Consider the following 9,064-nt stretch of genomic DNA (forward strand, 5'->3'; position numbering starts at 1 on the left):
CGCCCCCTGGATCTTGTGTTCTGCAGTGAGGACCATCTAATTTTTTTGGCAGTGATATGAATGTGGGAGCTGGTCAGGCTATCAGGCAAGGTGCCATCATTGATATGATTGCTAATACCTTGTATTACAACACTGACGACAGGAAGTGCTCTGATGGATCACAGAAGCAGCTGAAGCAGTGCTTCTTCTGAGGGCCTGTTTGAAGCCGATACCCTTTTGTAATCTTCAGAGACAGTGAAAGAAGAGGAAGTAGTTTGATGTGGTTCTCCAATTCTCGAAGAGGGTGTCGTTTTAAAATGTCCATTAGAGAGCGCTGTTGGTCCTCGTAAAACAGCAGACAGTAGCCCAACGTCCCTGACTTGAAACGCAATTAGAATGGGCTGGAACTGCAGTGTTGCTATTGATTTCCTTACCACAGCATCTAGAAAATATTGTGTGGATTTTTTTATTTATTTATTTTCTACAATATATGGAGGGTTTCTGTCTCGTGAATGGCTGTAGATACTGCAATTTGACTCTTCGGGTTCATACGTTTAGGCCAGAATGCTATCAGGAAAAGTCTATTAAGCGTACACCTGGCATTATAATTGATTTTTACCAGATAATGTTTGTATTAGTGCTGTTATAACAATCCACAAGCTTCTACCATAGTCTCTATAGCGAGAAAGGATGATATTTCTTATCAGAGTCATGCAAAACACTTGAAATAATTTGTTTCTGAAAAGACGAGTGCTTTGTAATGATCTTCACCTTTCAAACCTACAAAAGAAGAAATCTCGATAATGCTAGTCTGGCTGAATGAGATTGCACTCGTTTTCATCTTTCCCAGTCTGAACATTAGAGGTCCCTGCCAATGCAGTTGAACTGGGAAGCAGTCCAAGCAGAGTGATTTTAATTGGACACCGGTTCAGTAGCCGACATACTAGCTGATGTGGGCAGCAGAGTGAAAGGAAAGGGCCGAGGCTCATAGTCTAGGTTCTGATGGGAGCTGCTAACTGTCTGCCGCCTTTTTGCAGCTAGTAGCCTCTTAGGAGAACTTTAACAGGGATCACTGAGGTCTCGAGTAAAGGTCTTTAAAACACAGACTCGTAATAAAGCCTATCTGGTGGAACACATTCCTTTTTGATTTTGACCTCAGCGGCCACGAAAAAACCTCTAAAGGGCCCCAGCCTATAATTTCTGACAGCTGCAAATGTGGCAAAGTGGACCAGGCCTGCTTCCAGCTTGCTTTTTTTCTTGGTTCAAGCACATCATCACTTCTCTCAAATTGCAGTCATCCCTCCACATGCTTGTTCAGGTGTGTGTCCTTCCCTTCTGTCCTTGTAAACTTCACTGGGGTGCCACATCCAGGCCAAAAGTGTTCGGTGTCACACATGGCTGTCTCCTGTGTTGTTTGCAGACAGGCCCATTATGGGACTTGATTGTGCATAATGGAACAGGTAGCTGTTACACTGTTAAAGCACTTGGCTTTGCTTCAGACCAGGGTTGCGTTACGGTTCACGTGCATAATTTATCTATGATTCAAGGTCAAAAGCTACTGCAATGGTATGTCATCTAACATACCAGTATGTGAAGTGGGTTTAATGTTTCCCATTCCGGAAGTGAGCACAGAGGATTGTTTTCCAAAATTGCTGCTCTTAATATTATTTTGTGTAAAATCAGCAGTTCCTGGTTGGAAGAGGAAATGGGGAAAAATAGATTACGGTGTAATGGTTGCTTATAATGGGGCTTAATTCTCTGCCTGCTAAATAATGTCGCAGGAGGATTAACTCGATGGTACAGTAGGCTATATTAAAACACATGACTCATATTGCATAATCCTTTTATTCAGTATTGCATATTCTGTCTTTATAAAAGCATTTAGATATTCTTGAATCAGCATGCAAATAGTCGCATCTCCTGCTGAAGTGATGGCCAGAATGCTATCAGGAAAAGTCTATTAAGCGTACACCTGGCATTATAATTGATTAATAAATTAATACATTTTATTGTTGTTTTTGTCTATATAAATACAGTATTAACATGTTTTAAATATAAAATTTGAATGATGTTTATTAAAATAAAATATATATTTCTTTTGAAAGAAGTCACTTGCGCTCACCAAGGACGCATTTATTTGATCAAAAATACAGTAAAAACAGTAATATTGTGAAAATATTGTTACAATTTAAAATAACTGTTTTAATATATTTGAAAATCAAATTTATTCCTGTGATGGCAAAGCTGAATTTTTAGCAGTTGTTACTCCAGTCTTCAGTGTCACATGATCCTTCAGAAATCATTCTAATATTTTGATTTGGTGCTCAAGAAAATTTTTTTTAATCAATGTTGAAAACAGTGATGCTTAATATTTTTGTGGCGAAACAAAATGCAGCAATGCATTTTCTCAGGATTCTTTGAATTGGAAGTTTAAAAGAAATAGAATAATTTAAATTGGAAAATCTTTTGCAACATTTTGTAACAGGTTTTACTGTCACTTTTGATCACTTGTGTCCTAAATGAATAAAAGTATTAGTTTCTTTTAAAACCCACATTTTTGAATGATAATGTGTACATACAGTATATACCAAATAAAATTATTAAATAAATAACAAATAAACTAAAACGGAATACCTAAGATTGTCTTTTGAATTGCAGTTCACTCTATTCCTCTTCCTGTCATTCCAGTTCATATTCCAATGTGACCAGTGGGGCATTCAATTCGCATTCATACTCATGGATTGAAACAAAGCCAATTCTTAAATTCAGAATTTTGCCCAGCTCTATTATGCCCAGTGTGCACTGGATTGTAGCTGACACTCTATTATTTGTGACCGATGTGAATAAAAGATTACAACACGACCACGTCTCTGATGCAGACAGTACAGCGAGCAGAGACTGTGCAGGGATCTTGAGCTGTCATCGTTTCCCATCTGCTGTGCCAGGGAGCTGCAGGCAAATTAGAAAACCCTTACCTCTCTGTATAGACTTTCTATACAGATACTTAATGAGATCGTAGGGAAGGGTTGGTTGTTGAAATCAGACTCTGGGTGAAAGGATGTGTGGAGAGGTTATGTATACTAATTACGGAATCATTACGATAGGAATAATTACACAGAGCTATAGGATGTTTAACACACATGACTTGCAAGGATGTGTTGGGAACACAGAATTGTTTGCCAGTAAACTGTTTGCTTCAGTTATTTCTATTGCTCCACAGATGGGATCAAACAATTAGCATAAATGTCAGTGCAGCAGGTGAGCAGGTGTTTTTGTCACTGTGCTGTGTGTTTGAGACCACCTATGGTTCTGTATAGTTCTCAGATGGCAGATTATTCTTAAGTGTTTTAAAAGCTGCTGAATGTTGTTGTTTTAACCATATTCATTAGACACTTAAAATGCATCTTTTATCAAGAACACACAGAGCACTTATTCATGCAGCATGTGTATCTGCCATATGTTTGAATGTTGATGTTTTATTAGTGTCTGTCTGACAGTTCAAGTCCCTTAATTAATTGTGCACCTGTATCCATCAGCATTTTTCATCAACAAAGCTAAAACGGTTCAATACTATAGCTATATTTTTACATTTTCTACAACAATGTGAGAATGTTTTGCATCAGGTTGTACCTAAATGGTTGCTAGCATGTTTAGGGTTGTTGCTTCAGCATAGCTAAGAGGCTATTGCAGTGATTTGGATTATGATAGTTGCTTACTAGTCTAGTCTAAGTCAATATTGTATTGATGCTATGGTCTCTAGATACAGCTCTAGTCTGCCAGATAAAAGTCTTACCACTTTGTAAAGTTATAGCGCAGTTCGCTATTACAAAGCTGCAGGTATTATTCATATCTTTAGATCAAACAGTGTGAAACCACGATAAAGTGACAAGCAATAAATGCTCTTCCATGTTAATCTGAGTTTTTGTTCCAACCAGTCATGACCGTGACAAGCAACAGGGCAGTTTATCGATCTGCTTTTTTTTTTTTCTTCTGTAAAATCCCATCGGTCCAAAATTGTGTTTTTGATAATTGTGCTTTAAATAACGTCTGTTTCGCTGCGGTTGTGTCTTTTTAAGCAGCAGTTTTGCATTCAATGTGGAACAATTGCTTGTTGCTAGAAACAGGCCTGGGGTGCATTTCCCAAAAGCATTGTTAGCTAATTATGGTCGCAAGTTTGAACTCTACTCTATTCCTTGTAACGACACTCAGAAATTGTGACCATAGTTGGTTTTTAGAAAATGCACCCCTGGTTAGGCTTTGTTCAAATTCCTTAAAATAAGTCAGCATGAAAAGAAAATTCACCCTATCTTTGAATGATTCATACATGATGCATTTCATTTTATTTATTTTTTTGACCTTGTAATCCTTAATCAAAATTATATTAACTCGATCTTCCAATGAAACTGCAGACTTCTGCCTGGCGACATGCAGGATTTCTTCAGTCATCTACCTCTGTCCAATCAACAGCTTATGGGTGGAACCTCATCCACACCCTACGTTTTCAGTAATGCATTTCACTCACAATATGGAAGAAAGGATCTATTGCTACTTGCATTTCATCGCAACTGAGTATGAGCAATAGCAATTAAGTAAAGAAAAATGAGAGTTTTATGTGTCTCAGACAGTGTGTGGCATGCATCAGTTAACGTCAAATTGCTAATTTGTTTTTCATGATTGAACTACTTCATGTGAAACCATTGCTTGAGGCTTGATCTTGATTAGCATTTTTCTATCAGGATAGAGAGGTAACCCTTTTAGACTTGTTTATCTGCCTCTGTTTCAGATGCATGCCGTGTGCAAATGTGATTCTGGGAAAGTTATACATACACAAGGGCGTCTTTATGACATCAGACACTACAATACTCACGAGTTCCGCTTTCCAAACCGCATTCACCAGCTACCAGATACGCTGTTCACTTGATACATTATTGAGCCTCTTTCTAGAAATGGGGTCTGCATAATGCATGATGTAGTAATAAATACCACACTTCAATAAACTACAGTTTCCTTGCTGAAGAGACACTCTAGACTGTGGGGAACGGAGAGTCATTTTGTTTGGTGAAAGGGAATGAGAGGCGACGATTGGGGAAAGAGTAAAATGAGACAGCACGTGAATGAGTGGACAGATTGGGGAGTGAGGCATTGACACAAAGCTTTGTGTGCATTTCAAAATGGCAGAAGCTTGAATGGAAAAGCCCCTTGCTGGCGAGAGATGCTCCGAAATTGTAATTGGTGCTGGAGGGCGTGTTGGAAGTCTCTGCGAGCTCGCTGCCAGTGGAACCCAATCACCAGAGGTAATACATCATCACGTCTCTCGCTTGGGTAGCAGAGCTTATGCGTGTAAGAGCCTTTCGCCCGACGTCCCTTTTGACCAGATCTAGATCCGTCCCTTCGGCCAAACCTGCACTTACTTAAGTCCGGCTTCACCCTCCTGGACATGATCACAGAACTTTCACGTATACCCCAAATCACAACTCAATTTCACTCTTAACGAGTTTTTGACGGCGCTTTTCGTCGCGGTGCACGGTCAAGGTTTATGAAATGGCTTGTGTAAGTATGGAAGTTGCTGACACTGAGGTTTTGTCTACAGCAGCTAAATCAGAAGTGTTTTAGGACTTTTTCTGTCAGGACACCCTGTCAACTAAAGGCACAATAAATGACCTGCTTTAGGAAAGAAGGAACAAAGTTGTCTTCCTTTTTAAGCACCTTTTATGTGCTCACCTTACCTTGACCACATACTGCGCTGGTCTGATTTGCTGATGTTGGACTCTTTTGTGGCACCAGATGCACATTCATCACATTGCAGATGCTGTCCTGTGCCGGTTTGCAAACCGACTGTTATGTTGTCCTTAGACATCCTGTGCTGGAGAACTCTACAAATCAAGGGAGTCTTTACCCCAGACTTGTGTTTATCTGCTTTGGTATTTCTCCAGCCTTGTGATAGACAGCAAAATACACCAAACTTAAAGCGGCATGTTAATTTTTCTTGTGGGTAATGCTTTCTGTTTTTGGGTTGGAAGTAACAAAGTTGTCCTCGTGTTTAAGCACTCACCTTACCTTGACCACATACTGTGCTGGTCTGATTTGCTGATGTTTGACACTTCGGTGGCCCCAGATGCACATTCATCACATTGCAGATGCTGTCCTGTGCCGGTTTGCAAACCGACTGTTATGTTGTCCTTAGACGTCCTGTCTTGGAGAACTCTCCAAATCAAGGCAACCTTTAACCCCTGACTTGTGTGAAAGTACAAAGTACAAAGTTCAAAGTACACCAAAGTCCAAGCGGCATTTTAATGTCGGCTTGCAGGTAACCCAAAATCAGCCCCAGTTGATTTTCTTTCCTTCTGATAGCAGACCTTGAATACACCTGGTTGTCAGAGCTCAACTAACAATGGTCGAATGACTTGAGAGACAGCGCATGGGCCATAATCGATGTCTTACACTTCTGTGCCTGCACAACTGAAAGCCTGTTACAAGCAAACAATGGTGCTCTGAGGGAAACACTCGGGCCGTCAAAAGTGAACTGTCAAGCTAGTTGTCCTCAGGAGCGTAGCCATAACAGTTCTGCCAAGTCTAATCCTGTTTGTGTTTACCTGTTATACAGCCAAGTGTGCAGCTGCTGTCTGATTGCGCTAATAGCCTCAAGGAACGACTGCGTAGCCTGAGAGACCGAAGGAGAATGAGAGAGTGATTGTGTTCGAGGGGAAGGCAGAGGGTTTAGAGGGAGGAAGAGAAAGCAGATCAGATCCTGTTCGTTTAAAGCCTCCACACACGTTCTTACTTTCGGTCCACCGTGCGCTGTTAAAAATCGATCGTCTATCTGATTCCAGCCCTACAAATCCGCCTAAAATGAATTCCTTTTGTCATTCTCACGAGGGGGAGGCAGAGGGTTTAGAGGGAGGAAGAGAAAGCAGATCAGATCCTGTTCGTTTAAAACCTCCACACACGTTCTTACTTTCGGTCCACCGTGCGCTGTTAAAAATCGATCGTCTATCTGATTCCAGCCCTACAAATCCGCCTAAAATGAATTCCTTTTGTCATTCTCAGAGTTGCTATTTTGTGTTGAAAAGAGATGAAGAAAATAATTGTTCACATATAAGGGTTTTCTGTGGGAGTTTCGACCGTGATGTGCTTGAAACGAAAGGTTTAACAGAAGCTAATGGCCTTGATATGCCTCCCCATCGTTTTATTACATTTGTCGCTACGGTATGTGAAATGTAACTGTATGGGCCCATTTTCAAAGGAACAGGCACATTATTCTCCCCATGGTGGCTGGGTTGGTTAGTTGAGAAGATAATGCGTTGGCTTGAACTGTGTTTTGTTGAGGAGTCAAAAATGTGTCACGTTTTTTAAGATTTTTTTGAATTGATCAAAAGTGGCAGAATATGGCAGAATTTGCCACGTTTGATCAATTTAATGCATCCTTGCTAAATAGAATCTTACTCTGACCTTAACTGTGTGTGTGTGTGTGTGTGTATATATATATATATATATATATATATATATATTAGTAATTAGTTTAAATTACATTTTAAAATACTCGTAATCAGAGTATCAGACTAGAGTTAATTTTTATTGATTACTTGATCACATATATTCACACAATAGAAATAAATTATTCAGAATTTACTGATTCTCCCTAATTCTTTTTCATCTTTGACATTTTTCTTTTTAAAATGCCTACATGACATGCAGGTAAAAAAAAAAAAAAAAAAAATTTTTTTAGTAAGCGTTTTATTTTGATTATTTTAAAATATTGTTTTTAATTGTACATTTTTACGACTTAATTAATTAGTAGCTTTTCATTAAACTCATAAATCCCCTGCAGTTCCTTCACGAACCCGAGTTTGGGAAACCTTGACATAATGTAATGCTTAATTCACTTTGTATTTTAATATCAATATGTACAATATTAGCCTATTGAAATCAATGTGATAAACGAGTTGCATTTAAAAGTAATAAAAAGTAATTAAAAAGTAGTCTGATTATATTACCTAAAATGTGTAATGTAATGGATTATGGTACTAACATTTATTTACAATTTGTAAGTAATCTACCTAGCTCTGTGTGTATACACATAATATTTTATTGTGCAGCATAATTTGAATTCTCTTCTCATATGGTCTTTTTAAGTGGGTCATTCTTGTTTAGGTGGGTCATCTCTTCAAGAATGAGCTTCAAATTGGACCAGACTTTATGCTGCAAGTCAAAAGTCTAACATACGTCTACATCATTTTTTTTATTTATTGCACTTTGTTACAATTTATCGAATGTTCTTGCAATTACACAATCCAGATGTTTAATCAGATGGTTACTTGTAAAGTCTCTACAGCTGCCCAGCATCTAAAATTGGCTGAGTAAATGAGATGAGTTTGCCTCTTCTAAGATTAATTAACCATCTTTCTTTATCACAGCTGATCCAATGTGCGAAAATGAACTCAGAATTGTAGGTGTGCATGAGCATCAGCAGCTTTGATGTTCTTAGCAATTGGATTTTGTTGCTACAGTATTTGCATGATGATCATCTGGTCGAAGTGTCTGCAAAGTCGCCAGATCTTGCATAAAGCAATATTTGTTGTAATTGGGCATATATATTTTCAGATAATTCTTCCTGAAACATTTCTCAAACCTGCTTAACTGAGTTTGTGTTGGCTGCTGTTTCCTCTCTTGGTTATGGAGCAGGGTTTTATTAGATTGTTCCCTCATAAGGTCCTCACCAGAACAGCGTTAGATTTAAAACCTTTCTCCGAGTGTCTCCAAAGACCCAACCGGAGGAGAATGTGTTGATGGAAATGCTCAGTGCTGCCGCTGCACACGAAATAAAGGATGTAGTCTTACAATCTTTTTGGCAGTGTATTCAAAGTCCCTCTGGCAGGTCAGTTCACTCTGTGGTTAGATTGGTAACACCTCCGGGCAACTGTTTTCTATGTAGGTTTGGTCGCACAAGTACAGCTCCTATATACTTGAATGGAGAAAGATGGAAATCTATAAAACAGTTTGTCAAGATCGTGTTTCAGAAACATTTCAAATTTTAGTTTTTGACCTCAAGTGATGTTACATGCACATTCAGTACAATTTCTTCACA

This window comes from Sinocyclocheilus anshuiensis, unplaced genomic scaffold, assembly GCF_001515605.1.
Source record: "Sinocyclocheilus anshuiensis isolate Anshui unplaced genomic scaffold, SAMN03320099.WGS_v1.1 scaffold222, whole genome shotgun sequence".
In the NCBI taxonomy this organism is placed as follows: domain Eukaryota; kingdom Metazoa; phylum Chordata; class Actinopteri; order Cypriniformes; family Cyprinidae; genus Sinocyclocheilus; species Sinocyclocheilus anshuiensis.